Source organism: Ambystoma mexicanum, chromosome 5p, assembly GCF_040938575.1.
Source record: "Ambystoma mexicanum isolate Mex_15411 chromosome 5p, UKY_AmexF1_1, whole genome shotgun sequence".
Lineage (NCBI taxonomy): Eukaryota > Metazoa > Chordata > Amphibia > Caudata > Ambystomatidae > Ambystoma > Ambystoma mexicanum.
The window spans coordinates 303,972,511-304,000,499 of NC_090930.1; positions in this window are offsets into that span (position 1 = coordinate 303,972,511).

The window sequence follows — 27,989 nt, forward strand, 5'->3', positions numbered from 1 at the left end:
CTCAATTCTTGAGAAAAAACTGTATAGAGATTCAAGCTTAGTAGAGAAAGTAGACGAAAAGTGTGCAAAGAAATCCATTGAGAATCCATCTGGCCCGGCAGCTTTGCCTTTCTTGAGATCTTTCATGGCCTTAATGATTTCATTTATATGAATAGGCCCATCTCAATTACTGAGATCGATGTTAGTAGGGTGATTACATTTCAGGCGATCCAAAAATTAATTGAAGTTGAGATTAGAATGAGTGTGATCTGAAGAATATAAATTTTCATACTATTTACCTGACACTTCCAGGATCTCAGCATCAGAAGATACTAATTTGCCAGAATCATTTTTAACCGCAGTGATTTTAGATCTCTCCTTTTTTATTTTAAGATACAAGGCTAAAGCTTTGGCAGCCCTATTGGATGATTGATATATTTTTGATTTAAATTTCAATACTACACCGCAGGCTTGCTATGTGAATTTTTTGTTGATAGAAAAACAAAGGGTCAGGATTTGCTTAAATAAGTTATCGTTTGCTCTAGTATTATATTTTTTCTCTAAAGATCTTAATTCATCATAAAAGGCATCTAGATCTTTCTTGGCTTCTGTCTTCTTTTTGGCTATAAATGAGATAATGTGTACACGTATGGCCACTTTAAACGCATCCCAGTTATTGACTGGGGAGGTGTCGTCATCTTTATTAACGTGGAAAAATAAGTGATGGAAATCAAGAAAAGATTTTTGAAAATTGGCAACCCGAAGAAGTGAGTTATTCAATCTCCTTCTATTTAAACCATTTTTGACACATCCCAGTCCTAAATTAGTGATCACAGGAGCATGGTCCAATATTAGTGAATATTCAATTGTGGAGTCAATAATTGCACCCACTAGGGATGTAGCAACACATATGTAATCTATACGTGAAAACGAGTTATATGGGGAGGAGTGGAAGGTGAAATCTAGATCAGTAGGATGTGACACCCTCAATGAGTCAATAGTTTCAATTTCCATGAGACAATTAAATTCAATATGTGATTTGTTATGTTTAAAGTGACAGGATGACCTTCTGTCTAAGAAAGTATCGATAATTTTGTTGAAATCTCCACATAATACCAAATTGGGAAGATCTGATTGCAGAATCATTTGTTTCAACTCTGTCCAGAATTTAGGATCAGGGTTCGTGGATCCATAAACATTAAGGATTCAGATAACTTGAGACTCTATTGATAGCTTGGTCAAAACCCACCTGCCCTTGGAGTCTGAGTCCTTGTCTAGGACTTGATATTTTGTACCTTTTCTAATTAGAATTGCCACTCTATTATGCTTACCATCAGCTTGGCTCACAAATACATCTCCCACCCACATTTTTTTCAATTTCATAGACTCTTGTAAGGATTGGTGAGCTTCCTGTAAGCAGGCCACAGTCGTCTTAAATATATTAATGTGAGCTAGAACTTTTTGTCACTTAATGGGGTTATTAAGACCTTTAACATTCCTTGTCATAACCTAGAAAGCCATATTGTAAAACAGCACAATGATAACAATAGACACACAGAGTCAGCACTTAAAGCTTGTCTACACATTAAGTACAATTCACTTATCCGGAAGGTAGCATATGCCAGAGAAGGAAAAAAGTTCAAAAAATGGTCACAAAAAAATGAAAGTAGGTGTAAACTATAAAAGAAAAGGAGGAAAAAAGAGAAAACAAACATCGCAACATCTGATAGTAGGGTGTGAAGGAACAAGTACACGTAACTTGGTGATGGTTGAAACATTCCCACCCAATCCGTAATACAGTAATGAAGTTGGGCAAAAATAAAACGCTCGGAAATCAGCGTTGCAATGTCTAGTGCCTAAGGGGGTTTAGACACATCCCATCGGGGACGACAAAGAGAAAAACCCTGCTCCGAAAGATTTCAAAAGTTGATAATTCCAGAGGGATGATTGTTACGAGGCTTCCCTTTGAGCTGAATTATAAGACATAACCAGTAAGGGAAGCGGGTATATCATGTGTTGCTAGTAGAGCCTTTGTCCATTGCTTCAATTTTTTGTAGTCTGGTGTAATTCTTTAGATCCGCTGGGTCTACAAAGGAAGAAGTCTTGCAGTTAAAAGTGACCTTGAAAGTGCATGGGTGAATCAGGCCATATCTCACATTTAGTTGTTTGAGCGCAGAACGGTATGAAAGTAAGTCTCTTCTCCATTGTGCAGTGGTTTTGGATAAGTCATGTGAAATAAAGATCCTATGCCCATTCCAGATAAGATGCTCCATTCCTTTGGCTTTCTGTGGGATTAGTTGAAGCTGGGTGTACTCCAGAAGCAAGAAGATTATTGTTCTTGGCGCATTGTTCTTGTATGACTCTGCCCTTTTAGATGTGCTCTTTGAATGTTAAGAGTAATAGATGGCTGTATATTCAGAATGCCAGGAAGGATTTTTTTTTTAAAAAGAGGGTGACATCATCCCCTTCCACCACTTGGGGAAAGCCATGCACACAAAGATTATTTCTGCAATTCCTGTTTTCTAAATCTTTGTTTTGTTTTTGGAGGTTGAGAATAGACTTTTCCATATTGGCTACTTCAGTAGCAACGTATTCAGCCACACTAATCTGTTTTTCTAATTCTTCGACCCTATTCCCAAGATCTTTCGTCTATTTGTTGAAGTTTGGCATTTGTATTTTTCATAAAGGGTTTGAGAGCCCTAATTTCCATCTGTATCATCTCCATGTTTGTTTTCAACGTTGGTTGAGTATGTGGGGGGAGTCGCTCTTGGGTCTTTTTAATGTGGTTATTGCTACATACTTGTTGGTGGAACCTTTTATTTGTTTTTTTTTGCGAAGCTATAATGGAAGGAGGGTTATGACAGCCAGCCAGTGTTAATAATGGGTCTGAAGTTAGAATAAATTCGACGACTTCTGTAGAATTCACCATAGACAGTTATACGAGCAAAGAGATTTATGAGAGGCCACCATTAGCTGAAAGTCACTTGAGGGAAAACTCCAAAGACGCAGATAGGCACAAAGTGTATTATTCCTCACTAAAAGCAACACAAGCAGCTCCTTCCATGGGGACCAGAGGGCAGAGTTATATAAAATATAATATTCCACTAGGCAGCGCCAAATAAGTATTAAATGACATGTTGTTAATATCACAGGCAGAGAGGATAACTTAAAGGCTGCTTCCTGGAGTATTAAATCCAAGTATGAGGCTAAGTCTTTTAAAAGTTAGCAGAGAGCAGCTTTATTAGAAGGTTAAAAGTACCTTAGATGGTGAGAATCGATGAGAGAAGGGGTTTGTATAATATTACTGCCGGTGTTGTCGACCATTCAGCTTCCGAAGAAGGAATAGCGCTGTGCGTCATTAGCACGATCCGACAGCGCTGACACGAAATGCAGCGTCGAATTCTGCTAGACACTGCTGCTCCAGGGCCTCTTCGTATCACTGGTGGAGGATTACAGATGGCACCTATAAAACATTCTTCCACTTCCTAGAGCACCGGGAGGTCAACCGAGCCCAAAAGGAAGGCAGTTGTAAAATTTTAATGTCCCTCAAAATATGAAATAAAGTAACGTAGCGGGATCTCCGATTCAGCCTGCTATTCTGTGCCGTGCTTGGCCACGCCCCCACGCCATACTTCAAAATGTAAAAGTACCTGTACATCTCATAAGAGCGCCATTACCCTAACCAGCACAATACCTGCACTTGATGTCACTTTGAGCAGAAATCCCAATGTTGGATAGCAAAAGTGTTTGCACTTCCCCATTAACCTACTGTGCTGCATACTGCAAATCAGCATAAAAAGCTTTCACTCTTGTGAGAGGCTTCCTGCCATATTCATACCCATCCAGCAAGTATCAAGACTCTTGTGGGCAGTATTGCCAACACTATTGGCAGAAGGGTGCTATATAAGACCACTGTAAATTACATTACATCCCTGACCACCAAAGTCCGTATAAGACAGTATGTGCAGGGGCATGTGACCCTATATGTGACTGACACTGCTCCGGCCCTATTGGTCTTCTATTGAAATTAGCCTATTAGGAACAGACGCTATGGGTCTCATTACACGGATGGCGGTAAGGATTTACCGGTACCGGTAAAATACCGGTACCGGTAAATCCTTACCGCCTTACTACGAGGTCCCTTTGCGGGTTGGGGGATTTAACGCCTGATTTTCGCAGGCGTGCAAAACCAATCCGCAAAGGGACCCAGGGAGGTAATTACGGTACCGCAATTTGCGGGACCGTAATTAGCGCCTTCCCCATTCCCATTATGCCCTATGGATCAAAAATGGGAATGGGGATGGGCAATGGTGGAAGGGGGAATTACCGCCCCGCCAAACTTGGAATGGGGCAGTAATTCCCCTTTCCGCCAAGGCGGTGCCGGTATTTTACCGGCATGAACCATGGCGCTAATAGCGCCTTGGTTCTCCGCCATCCGTGTAAAGAGTCCCTATGTCTCTTAATGTACCTGTCGCAGAGATTGATGTGCAATCTTTAGGTCTCAGGTTCCAGTCCTGTAGAGGGTTTCTTAGCTAAAGGTGATAGCTGCTGAAATATGTATTTACCCCACGGGATCCAGGTTTGAATTCAAAATGATATGATTAATCTTTTCACCTATAAACGGGGTTCAATATTTTAACTGGCAGTACCATCCATTATCAACAAGTCTGCAATACCTTTTATTTTGATCTGCAAGAGTTCTAATTGGAGAGTAATAGCATCTAATAGAAGGATTAATTTTCTTTTAATGGTGCAGTGCTGGAATTTCTCTTCAAGACATCAATACTCTTGATAATATAGCACATACATATGTCAAAATAATCATTATACTATTAAAGGCACAGTTATGCAATTTGTTGGGGGTCTTAGCTGAGAACCTAAGACCTATTGTCTGAATTCTCTCCTTATTGTGAGAGCAAAACACGGCACCTATTAATTGCCAAACTGCCTTAATGAAAGCCATTTAGAAAGGGAACCATGAACCACTGTCAAAAAAAGCATTAGAAAGTCATTCATATTTGTTGGCACTGGGACATATTGTTCCAAACAGTCCTGCTATTAATACTCTCCATGCCATCAGGGTACCCACTTCTTCCCCACTCATGCTACATGCCTCCTGCCATACTACCGTTTCAGCCTCCGCCCATTTCTGCAATCCCCGCCACCATACCTCCACCCGTGGCTTATGACACTGCTTCCATCCCATGGCAATCCTCCGTTTTGCGAGCACATATGCCAAGTCCTTCAATTTTCCAACGTGTTTAAGTTTCCGTGGTCTGGGAAACCCTCCCAACAAGCAGGCCCAGGCCGTATCTATAATGAGCGTGACCCCTTTGTCCGCTAGTTTTTGCGCCACTTCTCCCCAGAAACTCTCAATCACTGGGCAAGACCAAAACATGTGTGTCATATCAGCATTTTCCTTGTCGCATTTTGGGCACGCTTGTCGTCCCGCATTCCCGAACTTAGATATTCTCATCGGGGTCATATAAGCTCTGTGCGTTATATACAACTGTATTTGTTGTAATCTAGCATTTCTTGACACCTTCTTGTGGTATCCCATAGCACGCTCCCACATCCCATCCTCCATCTGTGCTCCCACCTCAGTTTCCCAATCCAACCTCAAATGCGTCAACTCCTTCCCAACCCGGGTCATCACCATCTCATACAATCTAGAGATCTCATGCCCCCGTTCTGATATGTCATATATTGTCCCCATAGTGGCGTCTGGTTCCTCCGCCAATACAGTCTCAGGCCAGATTTTACGAATATTCTGCACCAGTCTTAGGTACGTGACATACTGGCCCCTATGCAAGCCCGCCTCTTCCCCTAGTCCTTCAAAATCCCTAATGGTCCCCTCTTGCCAAACATCCCCCAATGTAACCAGCCCGACCGACTCCCAGTAGGTCCTGATTATCATCCTTAGTTGCTTGTCTTTGTCACGATGCCTGCCCCCAGAAAGCCAGACCAGGCCCAGCAACCCCGGAAGCAGGCATCATGCCACTTGAAGCATGCCCAAAAATCCCAGTTAGGGGCTCTTTGGCTATAGTCCTGGCGCCTATGGCGCCAGACACATAAGAATAAAGTCAGTCCTGGCGCCATGGGCGCCAGGCTCATTACAGAAATCTTACCTGTTGCAGACCATGCTGCATACCTACCTGATGCAGACCGTGCTGCACGAAGCCACAAGCCAAATGAGGCTTAAAGGGACTACTTTACCTCAGGGACTCCTTTCCTCTCGGGTGGGGCTGTGGAAGAATACTTACCTGGGACTTCTTCCAAGGCTATTTAAGCCACACCCGGACAGCCACACGTGCTTCGCGTTATTCTGCTTGCTCCAGCGTAACGCTCACCGTGTCTTCAGCAGCTCCAGTCTTCAGCCACGCCCGCTTCAGCCCTGGAACACCTGGAACAAGAAAAGGAGAAGAGGTCAGAACAAAACCCTTACCTGAATCCTTGATCCAGCACATCGTCGATCTGGAAGAGAGAAGCCTTCTCAGGTGCATTGCCACGCACCTCGCAGAGCCGCGCTGAACTCACCAACCGAGGCTGCATTCCTTTACTCCATGGCGAATCCAGCATCTCCAGGCCATTCTTCAACACCTGGGGGAGACAAGAACAGATAGGTGAGCAAGGGCAATACAAACCACCCCCAAAGACTTACCTGATTTACCATAGGGGGGTACTCACCTCATCTCGGGTCGGCGTAGTCAATTCTGCATCACTGCCGCACCCCGGCCCATAAGGGGAAAAACAAGGACAATACAAATCACCCCCAAAGACTTACCTGATTACCACAGGGGGGTACTCACCTCATCTCGGGTCGGCGCAGTCAATTCCGCATCACCACCGCACCCCGGCCCCTAAGGGGGAAAAAACAAGGACAATACAACCTAACCCCAAAGACTTACCTGATTTACCACAGGGGGGTACTCACCTCATTTCGGGTCGGCGCAGTTAATTCTGCATCATCGCTGTACCCTGCCCCCAAAGGGGAGAACCACAATAGACTTACCAGGATTTTACCAATTGCCACTTGGAACTCTTCTGGTGGTTTAAATCCGCAACCTGCAAGGAATCTGGCAGAGTGAAGATCAGACTTTTGAACTCTTACGAACAATTGGACTTAGAGTCAATACTGGAACTCACCAATTCCTCCACGCCAGTGAAGTAACTGGTCGTCTACGCGCCCCTGCGCTCGACGCAGGATGGAGAGCTCATCTTTCCAAATCTTCAGGTGAGATTAAGAGGGAACTTCAGGAGTGTTCAGTGGGCAGACAAGGGGAGTGGGAAGGCGGGTTAACGCTCAGATTACGGGAGGTTAATTCCCTTTCTCCATTGCAGAAAGATATTCGTACGAGTCCAACAAACGAAGCTAAGTGGGTCTGTCCAGTCCGTCATCTCGGCTCTACGTGTTACTCTGGTGGAAGCAACAGCGGGCCAGTCCAGATCGACGCCCCCGTGGGAATCAGGTGAGCGTAACAGAATGCGAAGCCTACCCACAAATACCCACCTGGGCGTCATGGAGACCTCGGAAACCAATCAGTTGGCCCAATTGTTAGGGGAACTAAGGGCCGAACTGCATTCCGCCCGCCAGGAAACCAATGCCCTCAGGAGGGAATTGATAGTGTCAAAAGAACGAACTGATGATTTGGCCAGACAGCTATTACAAAGCCAGGCTGGACAAACACCTCTACCTTGACTCGGGGCCAGCCCAGCTCCGGTACCACCGAGTAACCCTGTGCAGATAAACCTTCCTGGAGCCGTTCCCTTGGCTCCGCCTGAACGCTTTGCCGGAGACCCTAAAAGGTTTGCTATATTCATGAATCAATGTCGCTTACACTTTTTATGTAGACCTGGAGCTTTCCCAAACGATCAAGCCAAGGTAGCTTTTGTACTGTCATATCTCAGCGGCAGTGAAGCGGACTGGTCCATTCCGCTAGTAAATCAGGATGACCCGATTCTTCGAGATTTCCAAGGTTTTCGAACTAGCATGGAAAGACTGTTCGCCCAACATTCCCAAGGACAGGCTTTGGATAACGAACTTTTATCCTTACGGCAAGGTAATCAGGATCTTTTATCTTACATTGCAACTTTCAATAGATTAGTTGTGGAAACAGAATGGCCTGAAGCCAAGCGAATTACATTATTCCATCGAGGGCTTCGGGGAGAACTCAAGGATGTTTAAGCCCAAGTCGTGAACCCGCCTTTAGACTGTGCTGAATATATAGATTTTGTGGTCCAGTTCGATCAGACTTCAAACCAGAAAGGCTGATCGAACCAAGTTTGAAAACAAGGTCTTGGTTAAAACCTACGTACCCTCGAAGGGGGTAGATGCCTCAGAACCCATGCAAATCGGGGGGGTTAGAGGACCCTTAACCCAGAAGGAAAGGGAAAGAAGACGGCAACAGCAATTATGTTTATATTGCAGAGCTACTGGTCATTTCCTTCGGAACTGCCCTGTAAAACCACCCAAGAAAACTAGGAGCAGCAGACGAAAACCACTTGAAACCTGACTCGGGAAACAATCACGCCCGGCAAGCGTAGAGGTCAGCTTGCCGAGCTTAAAGAAGGACACTCTGACCTTGCATTTCACCATACCCATGGTCCTTATAGATCCAGAGCAGCCATCACGCATGCACGCGGCAAAGGTGTACGTAGATAGTGGAGCCATAGGAAACTATTTGGACTACGGATTGGCTTCCAGGATGAATCTACCTCTCACCCGAAAGACCACTACCGATGTCGTCACCACTGTTGATGGAAATGAAATTGCCTCTGGGGCCGTAACTCATTCCACTGCAGAGATGACTTTGCTGGGTCAGGATGGACACCGAGAGGTTATGGTGTTTGATTTAATCAAGGCTCCACAGTTTCAACTGATACTGGGAATCCCTTGGTTGGAAAAACACAATCCCTCTATTGATTGGCGAGAGAAGAGACTAACCTTCCCAGAATGTGCTAACACCTGTTACCCAAAGAGAACTCTAAATTCAGTACTGGCCCCAATAATCCCAGCTGCCATACAATTACCTGCTGAATACCAAGACTTTCAGGATGTTTTTCAAAAGGAGCAGGCAAACACCTTACCACCGCACAGATCGTATGATTGTCAAATAGATCTCATACCAGGAGCACAACCACCTTGCAGCAGAATCTATGCCCTCACGGAACCTGAAAATCTCCACTTGCGCCAGTACCTAGACCAGTATCTTGCTAATGGCTTCATCCGCCCGTCCAAGTCCCCTGCATCTTCCGCTTTGTTCTTCGTGCCAAAAAAGGAAGGCGACCGTAGACATGCATTGACTACCGCGCGCTGAATCAGATAACTATCAAGAATCGGTACCCATTGCCTTTGATCCCTGAACTACTAGACCAGGTAAAGAACGCTTGTATATACACAAAACTAGACCTTCGGGGGGCATATCATCTGGTACGCGTCAAAGAGGGTGACGAATGGAAGACTGCTTTTCGCACCAAGTACGGATTATTTGAGTACCAGGTGATGCCTTTCGGACTGTGTAACGCACCAGCAGCCTTCCAGTTCTTCATGAACGATGTCTTCCGAGAGCTCATCGATGTTTGTGTAGTCGTTTACATCGACGATATCTTAGTATACTCCCTATCAGAATCCGATCATGTAAAGCACGTCCGAGCAGTCCTAGAAAAGGTACGCCAGTATAAGTTATATGCTAAACCGGAAAAGTGCATCTTTCACACTACGGAAGTAGAGTTTCTTGGATTTATTCTGACCCCGAAAGGAATCCGGATGGATACACGGAAGGTGGACGCAATTCTTAATTGGCCTTCGCCAAGCTCAGTCAAAGGAGTGCAAAGCATGCTCGGCTTTGCCAATTTCTACCGCAGGTTTATCCCGGACTTCTCACACATTGTACATCCCATTACAACACTATTGCGAAAGAATAAACGATTTACATGGACAGAAGAAGCCGAGAACGCCTTCCAAGAGTTAAAAAAGAAATTCATGTCTGCTCCTGTATTACGACACCCGCGCCCAGAGCTTCCCTACATAGTGGAAACAGATGCATCCAGTTCAGCTATGGGAGCAGTGCTCTCCCAAAAGGATCCCGAAACTAACCAGCTGCACCCAGTGGCATTTTGGTCAAGAAAGTTTTCGGCTCCCGAATTAAATTATGCTATAACCGACAAGGAACTGTTGGCCATCAAGTCCGCCTTCAAGGCTTGGCGGCACTATCTGCTGGACGCCAGGCATACCATTACGGTCATCACTGATCACCGCAACTTACAATACCTAAAGGTAGCCAAGGCCCAATCTTCACACCAACTCCGTTGGGCATTTTTCTTCGCCGAGTTTTATTTTGTAATACCCTATCGACCAGGTTGTAAAAATGGAAAAGCTGACGCCCTGTCCCGAATAGGAATGGGAGAAACAGAAAGAGCTTTAGAACCTGTACCCATAATTCCTGAACAGAGGATCCTTGGTCTGACATCCATACACTCTCTGGAGGACATTCAAGAAAAGGTCCATCAACTCTTTGATTCCGATGCCTTACAGGGCTGGGCAAGGAAAGGCCCAGAGCATTCTGTCACCAACAATCTACCTTATTACCAAGGCCGGCTATTTTTGCCACTAGAGGAACTACAGAAACTTGTCATTTCTCATTACCACGACACCTTGATGGAAGGACATCCTGGCATTGCTAAAACTGAAGCCAAAATCAAGAAACAGTTTTGGTGGCCCACCTGGCGAAAAGATGTCAAGTTGTTTGTCATGTCTTGTGGCATTTGCGCTCAAAATAAAGGGGAAAAGTAAAAAACCCGCTGGATTATTACGACCGTTAGACATACTTCCTACTCCTTGGCATACCTTGTCATTAGACTTTATCACGGATTTACCCCCGTGCAAAGGTTATAACACTATTCTAGTTATTGTAGATCTTTTTTCTAAAATGGCCCATTTCATTCCTTTAAAAGGAATACATTCAGCTTCAATCCTGGCCAAGGAGTTCCTTGAAAATGTTGTCCGTCTACATGGTTTTCCTTCCGTGTTAATTTCAGACCGGGGAAGTCAATTTAGTTCACATTTTTGGAGAAAGTGCTGCCAGCTGGCACAAATTGATGTTAGGCTTTCAACCAGCCACCATCCCCAGACTGACGGTCAAACTGAGAGAACCAACCAGACTCTTGAGCAATACCTACATTGTATGCTACATCAATCTGAGGAGGATTGGAAAGACATTCTTTGGATCGCCGAGTATGCATACAATAATTCTGTACACTCAGGAACTAAACAAAGCCCTTTTTTTTACCATATATGGTCACCATCCTCGAACCTCAGGCTTAGATTCTCCCCAGCATTTAGAGATGCCTGCGGTGGACCATCTCCACGCTGTTATCACACAAGCCTTTAAAGAAGCGACTGCACATTTACAAAAGGCTAAGGATAAATACAAGAAGGATGCTGATCAACACAGGAGTGAAGCACCGCAATACCAAGTAGGGGACCAAGTATGGTTAGCCACCAAGTACTTACCACTCAAGGGAACACAGACTTTTAACCCCAGGTACTTGGGACCTTATTCTATTAAGGCTATTATTAACCCAGTGGCCGTCAAGTTGGACCTGCCTGGTCATATGCGTGTTCATCCTGTTTTTCAGGTGTCTCTTTTGAAGCCTGTGCAACCAGGAACTAGACTAACCACCCCACCTGAACCTATCCTCATAGACGGGGAACCCGAATTCGAAGTCAAGAATATTTTGGACTCTAAAAGGGTGAGATCAAAACTCTTCTATCTCATTGATTGGAAAGGGTATGGTCCACAAGAAAGATCTTGGGAGCCTAGTGACCATGTGCATGCACCTCAATTAGTGAAAAGGTTCCACCAAGAATTTCCAGACAAACCAAGGCCGAGAGGGAGAACAGCTTTAGGAGGGGCCTTGAGGGGGAGTGCTGTCACGATGCCTGCCACCGGAAAGCCAGACCAGGCCCAGCAACCCCGGAAGCAGGCATCATGCCACTTGAAGCATGCCCAAAAACCCCAGTTAGTGGCTCTTTGGCTACAGTCCTGGCGCCTATGACGCCAGGCTCCTAAGAATAAAGTCAGTCCTCTATCAGCTCATTACAGATATCTTACCTGTTGCAGACCATGCTGCATACCTACCTGATGCAGACCATGCTGCATGAAGCCACAAGCCAAATGAGGCTTAAAGGGACTACTTTACCTCAGGGACTCCTTTCCTCTCGGGTGGGGCTGTGGAAGAATACTTACCTGGGACTTCTTCCAAGGCTATTTAAGCCACACCCGGACAGCCACACGTGCTTCGCGTTATTCTGCTTGCTGCAGCATAACGCTCACCGTGTCTTCAGCAGCTCCAGTCTTCAGCCACGCCCGCTTCAGCCCTGGAACACCTGGAACAAGAAAAGGAGAAGGAGAAGAGGTCAGAACAAAACCCTTACCTGAATCCTTGATCCAGCACATCGTCGATCTGGAAGAGAGAAGCCTTCTCAGGTGCATTGCCACGCACCTCGCAGAGCCGCGCTGAACTCACCAACCGAGGCTGCATTCCTTTACTCCATGGCGAATCCAGCATCTCCAGGCCATTCTTCAACACCTGGGGGAGACAAGAACAGATAGGTGAGCAAGGGCAATACAAACCACCCCCAAAGACTTACCTGATTTACCATAGGGGGGTACTCACCTCATCTCGGGTCGGCGTAGTCAATTCTGCATCACTGCCGCACCCCGGCCCATAAGGGGAAAAACAAGGACAATACAAATCACCCCCAAAGACTTACCTGATTACCACAGGGGGGTACTCACCTCATCTCGGGTCGGCGCAGTCAATTCCGCATCACCGCCGCACCCCGGCCCCTAAGGGGGAAAAAACAAGGACAATACAACCTAACCCCAAAGACTTACCTGATTTACCACAGGGCGGTACTCACCTCATTTCGGGTCGGCGCAGTTAATTCTGCATCATCGCTGTACCCTGCCCCCAAAGGGGAGAACCACAATAGACTTACCAGGATTTTACCAATTGCCACTTGGAACTCTTCTGGTGGTTTAAATCCGCAACCTGCAAGGAATCTGGCAGAGTGAAGATCAGACTTTTGAACTCTTACGAACAATTGGACTTAGAGTCAATACTGGAACTCACCAATTCCTCCACGCCAGTGAAGTAACTGGTCGTCTACGCGCCCCTGCGCTCGACGCAGGATGGAGAGCTCATCTTTCCAAATCTTCAGGTGAGATTAAGAGGGAACTTCAGGAGTGTTCAGTGGGCAGACAAGGGGAGTGGGAAGGCGGGTTAACGCTCAGATTACGGGAGGTTAATTCCCTTTCTCCATTGCAGAAAGATATTCGTACGAGTCCAACAAACGAAGCTAAGTGGGTCTGTCCAGTCCGTCATCTCGGCTCTACGTGTTACTCTGGTGGAAGCAACAGCGGGCCAGTCCAGATCGACGCCCCCGTGGGAATCAGGTGAGCGTAACAGTCTTCCCCTGCCAAAGCAACCAACGGCACCTGCGGGGAACACGGGTACGGGTCCTCCATCATTCGACATAATCTACGCCACATCTTCCACCCCAGCAACATCATTCCCGGGCGCTCCTTCATTTCTGAACTAGGCAACCAAATAATTTCCTTCAGGTAAAACGGAGTGCAGTCCTGTCCAAACAGCCTAAATTCGGGAGTTGCCTCATCAGAGAGCCATTTGACCACACACTGCAACTGACCAGCTACATAATAGGCCTCAAAATTAGGTAGCTTAATACCCCCCTCTCATGGAAATTCTGCAACTTTCATAGCGCCACTCTATTCCGGGTGCCATGCCATAGGAAGTCTTTGCACATACTATTCAACTTAGCAAAAAGCTTCTTAGGTATCATATACGGAATATTGCTGAAAAAATGTAGGAGCCTAGACAGGACCACCATTTTAAGCATCGCCCCCCCGTCCCATCATTGCCAACGGCAACTTCTCCCAAAACTTTATGCTTTTATGGATTTTTCCCACAGCCACCTCGGTGTTATGCAAATGTTCCTCCTTTACCGTGTGATACACTTCTATTCTGAGGTAGCGGAAGGAACCAACGGCCCATGGTATCGGCAACACTGGCAACCACTCCGGAAGGGTTCCCCTGTAGCTGCTCAATGGGAATATGCTCGATTTTGGGGGGTTCACCGCTATGCCAGACAGTTCCGCATACCTTTCCATTACCTCCAGAATATATTGAAGATTTTCCTCCGGATATTTCAAATATAATAGCAAGTCGTCAGCATACAGGGATATTAGGTGTTTCTCTCCCCTTACCTCGATGCCTATCATGTCATATTGTTGCGGAAGGTATACTGCAAGGGGCTCCAGGGCCAGAATATATAACATCGGGGACCAGGGGCACCCTTGTCTGGTGCCTCTGCTAAGTTGCCACCTCTCGGATATCACCGCTCCTGTACGAACCCTAGCTAGTGGCTTACTGTACAGCAACTTCGCCCACCTAATGTAGCCCGGCCCCATCCCGTACTCCCTCAGGGCCTCCAGCAACCACGACTACCTGACTGAATCGAAAGCTTTTGACTGCATCTAAGGACACAAACGCCATTTCACCCTCGCTCTTGTTCCCCCATTCAACCACCCGGTGGAGTCGCCTATAGTTGTGGGTTATATTCCTGTTGGGGACATAACCTGTTTGGTCCGGATGTATCAATTTACTAATAACTCTCCGGAATCTATTAGACAGGACCGCCGTCAATATCTTGCCATCCTGATTCAGCATTGACAAGGGTCTGGTTTGTTGGGTTTAGGGAGCAGTATTATGATCGCTTCTCTAAGCGATTCCGGCAACCGGCCCACCTCAAACGATTCATTAAGCATTTCTAGCATGGAGGGAGTACCTCCTCTCTATATGCTTTATAAAATTCAATAGGAAGTCCGTCTGCTCCCGGGGTCTTACTGGTGGGCAGCTGCCTCACCACCTCATCCAATTCCTCCAAAGTAATCGGTGCATCCAGCTCTTCTTTCTTCGGCACTAATCTTAGGTAATCCAATATCTCTTAAAGTTTCCCTTATCTCCTCTCGGCTGCCCCCCCCTTTGTCCTCATATGGTGCCCTGTAATAATCCAAGAATGCCTCATTGACTCCTTCTTGGGTGTCCGCTACCTCTCCATCCTCTCTGGTTATCGTCCTAATCGGGGGCCTAGTGGTTTCACTCTTGTATAGCCACGCCAAGAGGCGGCCCGTTTTATCCCCACCTGCATGCTGCCTCTCAACATACTTCTTATAGTTAAGGTTGCAGAGCCTTTCCCAAAGTTCCGCACACCGCTGCTGTAGTTCAAGTACTAGCTCCGCATCCCCCTTCCACTGTTGATTTCCCTTTCCAGTTCATCCTCAGCTCCCCCTAACTCCGTCAGGACCCCACCTTGCAGGCCCTTTGATTTAGCGATGGCAGCACCCTGCAACACCACCTTAAAGGCTTCCCAGAGCGTGCCCGCCGAGTCCACACTGCCAGTGTTCTCTTCGAAATAATGTATAATCTCATCTCTGATGTCCTCTCTGAAGACCGGATCCTTGAGCGCCTCAGCACGGAGGCGGCACGTCGGTATCCGCGCCCTGGGGCGGCAGTACTGCCACCCCAGGACCAGAGGCGAGTGGTCCGACAGGAGCCTCGCTTTGTATTCTATTTGGGTGGTCTCTACCACCACATCTGGCATGGCAAAAAAATAATCAAGTCTCGTATGCAGTTGTTGCAGGGCTGAGTAATGCGAATACTGCTCCCCATTAGGATGTTTCAGTCTCCAAACATCTGCCAGCCCGAAGTCGTCGAGCAGCGTCTGCAGTGCCCTTGCTGCTGCAGTGGGCCTATCAATCTTATCATCAGATCTGTCTACCCTGGGGTTCAGCACACAATTAAAATCCCCCCCCCCAAATAACCGCCCCACCCACACACGTACCCAGGTTGGTACACAAAGTCCTAAAATATGCCGCTGTGTTTTGATTGGGGGCATACGTATTTACAATGCACACCTCTTTATTCTCCACCAGCGCCTTCAATATTATAACCATCCTCCCCTCTGTATCCACCACCTCCTGTGTAAGTTGGAGCGGAACGTGCGGTGCCACCCAAACCAACACTCCCCTAGCGTAGGCAGAATACGGAGAACCCACTACAATACCTCTACACTTCTTCCCCACCAGCTCCAACTTTTCCCGCGTCAGATGCGTCTCCTGCAACAGTGCAATATCAATCTTCTGTCTTTTCAAATACATCATGACCTTGTTCCTCTTGAAGTAACTATTGAGTCCCCTGACATTCCATGTTACGATCTTAAGATCCCCCATAGCTCATAAGTATCCCCACCCCTTCCCGTGCAGCCAATCCCACCTGCCCATGCGATACAGATACAACCCTCTAGCTCTTTCTTGTAGCCTCATATACAAACTCGAACTCCCCATTACTATGTACACCCCAAACTCCCCTCTTCCCTCCCCACCCTCCTCCCATCCCTTCCCAACACCACCTCCCCAACTGCTGCCCAGCTCCTTCCATGGACCTCAGGCACCCCCACATCTAGCCCTGCAAGCACCAACCAATGCCCAGAGCTCAGTAGGGTGAAGTCGCCCTAATGGCCACTTAACTAAGGTTACTAAATGGGGTAAAGAGATCCGCTCTGCAAGGCTCCCCTAAAAAAACAGCAATAGTCACAGTGCTCATAACATGTTGTTTAACGGTCTGGCCATCTCTGCCTAAGGCCGCTCAAATGACTATAATCAAGTCCCAGAGTCCTATTCCGCGCCATCTTGTAGCGCCCTCCTCGTGGCTACTTATCTCCTCCATCTCCTCTTCCCGTCCGAACGTCAGGCTCCTGGGGGCATCCCTGCGCGTCGAGCCATCCCATGGCGTCCTCCGGGGTCTCAAAAAACAAAGTCCTGTGTTTATGAAAAACATTCAATTTCGCCGGATACAGCAACATGTATTTATGGCCCGCCTCTCTCAATCTCCGCTTTACCGTCCCAAAGTTCATACGACTACGCTGCACCATCAGGGTATAGTCCGGGTAGGCCGTTATGTTTGCTACCCCTCGTTTAATCGTTCCACCCTTGCGGAAGTGTTCTAGTATCCTCTCCCGATCCCGGTAATTAAGGATTTTGGCAATTACTGGCCTAGGTGGGTTTCCCGGCAGCGGCTTCCTTGTCAGAGCTGTATGCGCACGTTCCACCGCGAATCCCTGAGATAAAGCTCCTACGGGTATCTCCTGCAACAGCATAGATTCGATGAACTCCCTGGGATCGTGGCCCTCTGACCCTTCTGGCAGGCCCACGATGCAAATGTTATTCCGTCGGGCGCGTCCTTCCGCCCCGTTCTCCAAGTTGCCCACTCTCTGCAGGGCGTGCAATTCGGCCTTATGGGAGGCACAATCCGCGGTGTTCGGGCTCACCTCTTTCTCAAGGGTCTCAGTGCGCTCCGCCAAAGAGCGCACTGAGACCCTTGAGAAGTAAATTCACCTCCTCCTGCACCTCACTGACCTTAAGGTCCAATGCCGTTTTCAGCTCAGTAACGGCCAGTTCAAGTTTAGCCTCCCAGGCCGCCTTCAGGTCCGCAATCGCAGCCAGGACCTCCTGGTTAGTGCCCGTCACAGGCATGCCGCCTGCAGGCGATTTATCCTTGCTCTTGGAACTTCCCGGACCAGGGGGCTGCCTCGCCTTCGGTCTCACGGTTCTATTAGACATGATTTTGCATCCGCTGGGCACGTTCCAGGGGGCCACTCTCGAGACACCCCCAGGCGAGACCTGTCCGCTACCATGGGTCGGGCTTTCCCATGTAGCTGCATAAGCCCCACTCCGGCAGCTCCACGGGGTGGGGGGGGGCATGCACAGTCCACAAACTCTGTGAGCTTCTCACGCCGAGCTTTCCATGCACAGTGTCTCGCTACTTTGATGCGTCGTAGTGCGGCCTCAGCCCTCTATCACATGCCCAAAGGCCTACGCCAGTAGTAGAACACTCTAGAAATACAGGCCGATTTGTGCTAGTATCCCAACATTGGGGACCTGCATTCCGCGCCAGTTACAAATACGCACACAGTCCGCTCCTGTCGCCCGACCACCGTGCGGCCTGCTCCTTCCTTTGTTCCGGTCGTTGATCGGCCATTTTGTTTCGTCTTCCGTCTCCGGCGCTTCTTATCCTTTTCGCACAAAACTCCACCGCCATCGCTCCCACGCATTCCAAAAGTTCACCAAGCGCAGTCAGTCCGTTCACACACCAACATGTGTGTTTTCAGCAGTCATAGGCATGTTGTTATGCACTATTTCGCCAGGATCATTTCAGGATCTCGGGAGCTCCTCCAGATCGTGTCCTCCTACATGGCCCTCGTAGCCACGTCCCCCTTCGCCCCAGTTTATTGGCTTCATTGAAACATTCTAATCTAAATGACTACCATTTTAACACACAAAGCCTCATATTCCACACTGAGAAAACAATTGAGTATCGGACACTGTGGCCTCGGGTGCCAGTTCACCCTGTATTTATTACTGGCCAAATCAAATGGCCGGATCCCTCTGCAAGACTTCAGTGTACTAAAGATTTAGTTCTCTGCGGAACTATTAAGTCATACACATTGTGTCCCATTCAACAGCTAACCATTTGCTTGGTTAATCGTTGTTCCCCTCCCAACTCTCAATCTTGTAGAACTAGATTTTCCCAGCCACCTGAAAGTCACTGCACGACATGCTGGCTGCAAAGTCTAAATCAATTTCTAAAAGCTGTGAGGGGTCAGTAATGCGAAGGAGACAACTGCTTGTGTTTGTCTGGGGATTTTATTAAAAGAAAAAGATACAAATAAATCTGCACTAAACATGCTCTATCAGGGAGTTCCCTACCTAGTATACGAGCTAAGGGGATCACTCCTAGCATACACACAACTGGCACTCACACTAAACATCAAACACATTAAAGTAAATCATAAACAACATGAATACATGAATACCAACAACTAGCAATACGGATGACCTTCAACTGTCCTGGGTAAATCCCTTCCCCAGGATTGTTCAAAGTCAGTATTCCCAAATGTTCAAAAAGAAAAGTAAAGTCTTGAACCAGTTCTTGTAAGGTTCAAAGGAAACAAAAGTTCACCAAACAAAAATCCACTGATAACATTTCTATAGCTTTTTGAATGGTAATCCTGGACATTCCCTTTCCAAGATTGTTTGGCCAAAGTTCAAAGAATAAATGAACAACTTCTTCAACAACTTCCCAGTGTCTTTGGTAAAATTGTCAGGATGCTTCTTCTTAGGGTGTTGCTTTCCTCTTAACCACCACCCTTCTACTACTATTACAGTGGACACAGGCTCCTTTGTTCCACGGTATACCTCTACATCAACCACCTTTACTGTAATATCCACTGACAGTATTATACACAACAACAGTTCTGGTACTTCTGCTTCAACTTTATACTATACTTTATGACTGCTAGGGATTTTAAGGACAAGACTCTTTGACCTCCACAGGTAATCAAGGCACTCTTCTTTCCTATTCTATAGGAAAAGGGCAGCCTCTTTGCCTCTTCTGTCTGTCTTACTGCTACTGGTATAACCTGCCTTTGTTTCCAGACTGCCTTTGCTTCAGCTTCAACAGGCTCAGCATTACGGATTGTTGACTTAATCTTCTTACAAGCAGCCAGCTCCCTTCCCCAGCTTCATTCACAACATCTTGGTTCCAGTAGCTATCCCGAAGCTGTATTGCGTACTATTGCTGTATTGAGCACCACACACCGTGGATAGTAATAAGCAGCGCTCAGATACCCGAGGGTTCGTAGTGCTATATAAATGCTAAATTATTATTATTATTATTATTATTATTATTATTATTGCCACACTTCCAGCTTTGGATAACAATGTCACACTTGTATCAGAGGACACTGGACTGTGGGATTTTTCAACCCACTGGTCCAGGCCCTGCAACATTACTATTAATTGCTGGCAGCAGAAGCATCAGAAATGGCCACTGGAAAGCATGCTGCTCGCTAAAAATCACCCAAAATTGCGCAGTAAAAATCTGAAAAATAGGCCGCCATCCACTTTTGCCTATCTCAGTGAACACAGGAGACCACTGCCAAAACCCACCATTGGGCTACCCACAAAGTAGCCCGAAACCACTTGAAAAAGCAATGCTGATTGCCAAAAGAAACAGAGCTGTTTGGAAATCTGTTTTCTTGGTTGACAAATTTGGAAAAAATCATGGCTCACAAACCTCCCAAAAGATCCAACCTCCTTGTTGGGTGTTCCAGATCATGCTACTTCAAGAACCCATACAATTACAATGTCAGCAAGAATCCTATGTTATCAGAACAAAATCCACTTTTAAAGATACTTGATGGAAAGAAATCTGTCGAAATGGGTGCAGTACCGTTACTCGCCTCCGACAGACACTGGCAATCTCTAAATCTGACAGGAGAAACTTGTGTTTTCAAAGTTAAATGTGTCAAAGAAGGGATTTCATCAAATGCTATATAGAGTGCCACACATTTGATTTTCATGTTGAAAAAGACTGGTGTGCGAGCAGTGTGTCTGGTGGAGGACTGGAGGACAGACCGCAGTGCTTTTTGCTGCTTATAGACTGCTTCCTGTGCTCGTTCGCAGTCCGCTTTCTACTGCAACCAGATTTCCAAATTCTAACTACATAATCACCGCTCATGCGCGGTGTGCGAGCAGTGTGTCTGGTGTCCGGAGTCGGGAGGAGCAGTAAGCGGGTCTCCCCCCTTTTATTCTGGTCCCAGTGGTCTACGGAACATAGTAGCCCTGTGAAAACACCTTATCCACACTACTAAAACCAAACTGCGTAGTGTGCTTAATCAAGCATTCCAACGACTCTTCAACGACTTTCGCTTCCAACCCTTGATTCAGTGTTTCCCATACTCTTGTAGCCTGGTTCTCTTGACTTACCGCCATCACCATGGCGCCGCCCACTCCGTCCGAGGCAATCCACGAGAAACGTTGTTTGCGAAGAAATACACTCTTAACTGAATCCGGAGGAGGAGAAGGATTCTTGCCGTCCTCATCCCCAGTCCCGGAAGATCTGTCGGTCCACAGTGAGGCCACGGTGTCTAATGGTGAAAAAGCTAAACCATTGGCCAGCACGCCTATGTTGCAAGGGAGCCCCCAAACAGAAATTCAAACCCCCTGCTCTTCCACCGTAGTAACGAGTGGACCCGTGCCTGTGGCTGTCGGAGGACGGCTTCGGCTGAGGCCTGAACAGCTGGAGGTGGAAAATCTGCCCCTTGCAACTGAAGAAGTCCCGTCACTCGACCAGGGTCTCAACCACAGCCCTGATCCATGGAACTATCAATCCATCTAGGGGAATTCAGGTCTTTAATTCCTCAACCGACCGACCTATCAAAACTGGCCTAAACGATTCCCTTGTATCTGATCAAGAAGAGCACTCCATAATATATGAGCTACGGAGTACAGAGTACAGAGTACAGACGATGAAGTTTTGGAAGCAAGTTCCACCGAAAATTCCAAGCTCCTAGACTTCACACAAACGCTAGTACAAAAAATGAATCAGGATCAAAAAACTGAAAATTCTGCACATGCGGATACTTCTAAAGATTTAAATTCTAAGCTGGGGACTGATTCCACAAAGGCCCAAAGTGACTGCATCAAACTGATGATGAGGCCTCTGACCTTCTACCAAAAGAAATACATTTAAAAGCAACGGCAAAAATAAAACCTACCGCAAATAAAATACTTACAAAAAAACTAAGAAAAGTTGGATTCAAAACCCAAGGGAGCGCAAAGTGCTTCCCAATTCCTCTGATCTCGTCCTCCCTAAAAGAATACTTTATAAAACAACACAAAAGAAAATTGGACCAAGATTCTGAGCTTTCTGACGCAGAGATTTTGGAGGCCGTCCAAGACCCCCTTTCGACAAACAAAGCGCGAAAAATGGATTTAATTAACGCCAGGCCGGACCCAAAGCCTAAATCACCAGCGCAAAAGGAAACGAACATTGAAATAACCTCCAAAACATCAGGCCAGGACCCTACTACAGAAACGCCCACACATCTTTCGGTTTCTTCAAGCTCTCAAAGAAATAGTGGGTTGCCAACCAACACCGAAACAGATAAAACACCAGTGGTACACCCGGCCCTGGGGGAAGCAAGCCCTCTTCTTCCAACTACTCCAATATGTGACCGGACATTCGCAAAACCAGTAGCTGGGCACATAGAAGACAGACACGCATGGACCAGAGTCCATATACAAGAACCTTTGTACCCCGACAAGGTCCGACAAGCAGAAGATGAAATTTGGTCACATGACTCATCGACACCCTCAGACAGAAGAATGCAAGATAGAACTTCTAGACATAGTGGCGACAAGGGCGTCCTCACTCCGGCCAAAAGCCGAAGATTTAGTGAAATATCAGCGTCTGCTCAGAAGGAGTCTCTCAGTAAAAAAGCAAATCTACTATCAATACGGTCAACAATTACAATCGCCCTAAATCCCTTTGCAAAACTCTATGAGTCCATAAATGAAGCACTCAAAGACAATACCACTATGTCATCTCCAATGCTCGCAAAATTGACCTTCATTGAAGGCTTTATAACAGCCTTGGACTCAAAAACGACCAAAAACTACCAAAACACAGGCGTCTTTGAAGGCTAAAATTTCCAAATTTGAAGACCAGCTTATGGAAAGGCACTATGTCGCTCAAGCTGGCACATTACCAATTGCTACTACGACCCAAACTAGTGAACAGCCACCACAAAAGGATTTGGCCCCAATCTTCCCAAAATCACTGTCACGTCATCCGTCTGTTACATGAGAACCCAGGTCCTTAAAAGTACGAACAGGGCAGGAGTACTCAGCCAACAAACAAATTACGTGCCGACGACTTCATCAGACCAAATAAAAGAAAAGTCTGCCCAACCTTTGTTGATCACAGGCGTCGGAGCAAATGGAAAGAAAAAAGAAGAGGTTACAAAAAGGGTGATGGACCATGCTCGATCCACTGTACCCGCTAAATCAGATTATCAGAATTTGGCTCAGTCACCAAAAACGCTTGAGGAATTTCAGGAAAACAGTGACCTAATGAACTTGTCTCAGCACTATGACAATTTCGAAGAATCCCAAGCTACTAAAACAGCATCCCAAGTAGTTAACAAATCATTACCAACACCCTCAAATAAAAGCGCATCACCGACTGGCATTGAAGAAGCAGAAGGCAGTGGTGAGTCTTCTAAATGGAGGCTGCGGCGGGGTGAGGGCGTGGGGGTTACTATGGATGAGAAAAGAAATCACAAAGTGAGCCCGTGTCGCAAAGACACAGTTGGACTTTCAGTACAGAAAACAAAAGTGATCATCAATCAGATTCCCAGAGAGCAACTAGGCACGCAGATGAATCGCGGATGCCTAAAGGACCCAAGAAACTTAAGGAAAAATTATCAGGAACCGCAATCTTTAAACTTGAACAAATTTCATCTAAAGAAGGCTATATGGTCCTGAATAGAAAAACGATTCTCAAGATCCTAGCGAAAATTAGCAAGTTACAACACCTGACAACCAACGATTTTGAGTTGGTGGAACCATACCACCGGGAACATAGAGCAAAAGCATACATTCATATAAGAAATAAAGCCCTAGCAGAAATCCCCACAAAAGTGACAAAAGATCTATGCAAACTAGGATTCAATTTGTTCCCATTAACAAAATCCACACGTAAACAACTGGATCAAAAAACCTTGAGGAGGGTCTCCCCGAGGGTCTCCCCGGCTAGGTCCCATTACATCTCGAGAACTGAAGCTCTATACAACCAAAATCGATGGCAAGATGTCCCGAGAAGAAGAATGGCCTGGCACCAGACCATGAAGAATGGACAGGAAGAGTCATATAGGAGAAAAGAAGGCATTAGCCTTGAGCCTTCATCAAACTTTGAAAGCGCCAGCCGGAGCACTTGTCAGCACAATCAACATAAAGTGATACAGAGGGCAACGGACAAAAATTACAGTACAGACAAATGGGAGGATTATAATCAAAACCAAAAGTTTCAGAAGAAGGCGAAAGTCTCAGAGGGACCGTGCAAGTGGCTGGTGGACACATTTGGAGGAAGCCATAAGAAATAGCAGCAAATACGTGGCCCCACATCGAGAGGGGATTTGGCTGCAAAGTCGGCCAAAAATGATCTGGTAATGGCATCATGGAACACAAGAGGCTACAAACATCTTACCCGCCCGAGTGACGTAAACTTGGGGAATTTCGATATCCTGTGTTTACAGGAAACCTGGTTAACAGATCTACCGACATTAGATGGATTCGCTATTGAACTCTCCCCAGCTTGCAGGTCTATTATGGGAAGACCTTCCTCAGGCCTTCTGACCGCTATTTGCATTGGCTCAGGGATTACACCAAAAACCAAAATCATCGAAGCCTATGGCATTCTTGGTACTTTAACTTCTTGGCAACGCCACGACGCAGTGAGGGATACCTGGATTACTTCAGAGCTGGTGATAATAAATCTTTACTGGAACCCTGAGAGAATATTATCAAAAGAAATTTGCAAATCCGTTGCTGATGTCATTGATACCATTAACATGGACCTTAATATTGACAATATTATAATCTGCGGAGACTTAAACGCAAAGTGCAAAACATATACAACAACCGAAAGAGCAGTACCGACCCGCCCCCTGGTAGATGAAAGAGGCTTGGCGTGGTCTAAGCTTATGAAATCAAGAAATTTCCATAATGCAGCAACGTTACAAGACTCCGAACCACAGATTCCAACGTGGGAAAGGGACGAATCCTTTGCCACCCTCGACTATATCTTCATAACTGAAGGTCTGATCCCTTTTATCTCTTCCTTCAAAGTACTGAAAACGCTAGAAAGAAGCGATCACAACTTGCTACAACTGTCCTGGTGCGCACAGGCCCCTGAAAGGCTTTTATACGTATCGACAGTGGAACCATACAAGCGACAAACTCGACTTCGCCTCACCGCAGAAAATATAAAATCAATAAAGGACAGGTTAAGCACAGATCCCGAATTCATAACATCTAGATCAGCGGCTAAGGGACCGGACTATACCCCCCTACTGTCTCCGCATATGGTGTGCTTTTCAGGAACAAATGGCAAACAACCCACACACAACCCCACCTACGATCGGATGGTGGTGATCAAGAGACGCGAAACAAGAAACCTGAAAAATTCCGCTATTAGGAACCAAACAGTTGAGGCATGGTCCGCATACCGAAAGAGAGCCAACCACTATAAATCATGGTTTAAACATCATGCAACGATCCTCTATCAAAAGGACGCTGAAGCCATGCAGAAGTCCTTGGCCTCAAAAAATACAAAAGACTTCTGGAACTTATTAAAATCTACAGATGGACAGAGGGCTCCCCCAATTCTAAATGCGGTCTCGGAACAAAATTGGGTTTCATACTTCAGCGCCCTCTTCCAGCCGCCCTCTACATCAGAAGACTGGAAAATACAGTCGCCCAGTGAACCTTGGATTCCCTTGACAGATGTGGAAGATATCCTAAGAACAATAGCTAAACTGAAAACTTCAAGAGCTACTGGCCCGGACGGCCTGATATTGGTCTATATAGACATCAAAAAACATCCGGAAGAATGGGCTGCAGTCATAAGTGAACTCTTTAATCATTGTCACAAAGCAAGACAGATCCCAGTATCCTGGACAGAAGTGGTACTGGTTCCAGTTTTCAAAAAAGGGTGTAGAGAAAGTCCGTCCAACTACAGGCAAATTGCCTTGCTAGAAATTCTTGGAAAAATATTTGCGACTCTGCTCCTTTCGCATTTTCAAAAGTGGGCCAAAGGCTCACCCGCGGCAGCCATTTTCCAGACAGGTTTTCAAAAGGGGACAGGTACGGCGATTAACATTCTATTGTTGAACATCATAAAAGCAAAGGTGAAATCAGGCGCTCCTAAAATCCACTTGGATTTGGTAGACCTTTCAAAGGCCTTTGACATGGTGGATCGTGTTAAACTTTGGGCCAAATTAAGAACTTGGAATTGCCCGCCTTCAATATTGGATCCAATTATGGCTCTGCACACAAAAACTACCATGCGTGTCCGTTTGAGCCAGCAAGGCCATCTTTCAAACATAATTCATACGGAACGTGGGGTCAAGCAAGGTTGCCCCCTGGCACCGGCATTGTTTATTGCCTTCATTGGAGACTTTCAGCTGACTGAAAAGAAAATTTGTGCGTTCCTGCCAAATGTGGGTCTGACAAAAGTCTCCAGGCTATGGAATGCGGATGACTTGATCTTGATGTACCAGACCAAAATAGGTCTGCAACGTCAATTAACAAATCTTTCAGCCTACATGAAAAATAACAACTTGGAAATTAACATCCAGAAAACGAAAATTCTCCTCTTTACAAAATCCACAGTCGCCTGCAACACATCGCCGGTCTGGTTCCTTGAAAACACGAAACTGGAAGTGGTGAAAGAATACAAATATCTGGGGGTTTGGATTGACCATTCCCTGAAAGAAAATTCCATCACGAAGTCCCTGTGGGACAAAACAAGAAATCTGACAGCGCAATTAAAGGCTGTGGATAAAAAATTCGGAAAGTCCTTGTGGACGCCAGCTCTACAATTTTACAAATCCAAAATAGTTCCAGCTCTATCATACGGAATGAGTGCAAATCTAACCATTTCTCAAGATCTTTGGTTAAAGCTGGAAGGTTTTGTGTGGAAAGCGGTGCTGGGACTTCCAAAGTCAGCCCCTATGGCGGCGAGACTCGGGCCTAGTGTCTCTTGCATCAATAGTCGAGCAAGGTACACTGCAACTCTTCAGAAAAATTCTGCTGCCGGACCCCCCCCCCCTGTCTTCCAGATCGTAGCAGAAGAAATAAAAAGTGGGGGGTACAAAGTCCTAAACGACTGGGTAAAGAAACTAAAAGACAAATTGGAAGAGATAGCCTGTACAGAAGAACTCTTAATCTCAAATCCAGGCAGGGTGAAAAAAAAAATAGAGCAGCAGGATTGGATCTTGACCAACGAAAAAATCCTGTTTTACAAACTACTCAAAGATCTTCCCCCGGGCCATAATAAACCAAAAAAACCTTTGAGATATTGTGAAAAATTTCCTGAGAAAGAGCGGAGAAGAACATTCATGAGAGCTCGGTTAAACACCTTACACAAAAGAGAAATTCTGGCAATCAGATTACAATCTCCAACAGCCATATGTCGTTTATGTGAAAACCCAGAGCATACCGAAACAGTGAGACACCTTCTGACGTCCTACCCAGAAATGTCTAAAGAAGGAGAGGCGTACTTGGCACCACTATTATCCTTCCCATCAGTAATAAGTGAAAAAACGGGCTGGTGTCGGCTAATTGCTGGAGACTCGGCTAGATGGTTGAGGGCCGCAGCGAAACTCCTGGACATTGCACTGAAACGAGCTAATCCACTAAAAGTCTGAAAAGATATCTATCAGTCTTCTGACATGATCTCTTAAATGACTTTTTGATAGAAAACGGCAGTCGAAAGTCGATAGTGGTGTCCTAAGTACTCCCGTAAAAACATCAAAATGGCAAAAGACTTTGTAAAAATCTTTTAATGATTAAACACAAATAAAAAAAAAAGACTGCAATTAAAGATATGTTTGCTTATTTTAAATGTATAAATGTAATGTTTTCACAAGGAACTATGTTACAATTGACCATAAGGTAACCTGATTTAGCTAAAACTTCCAAAAGGCATTCTTTCCCTGAGAACCTCCCACCTTGTTCATTCCCACCAAAAGGAGAGGATTTTGCATTGGCATGTTAATCAGAAGGGGAGGAGATTTCCTCTGCTGCCCTGAGCAAGAAACAATGGGTTCCTTGAACTGAATAGAAAATGCTAATTCGGGTGTGACTGACAACAGCAGCTCTGGCAGGAAGGCAAGCCATGTGACCCTCTGACTCAGCCCAGCTTTGGAGGCTGGCCAGACTGAAAATGTGGATTGAAGTGGAAGTAAATGTATGTTTTAGAAAAATACTTATAACAAATTGTACTGAACTGACAAAAAT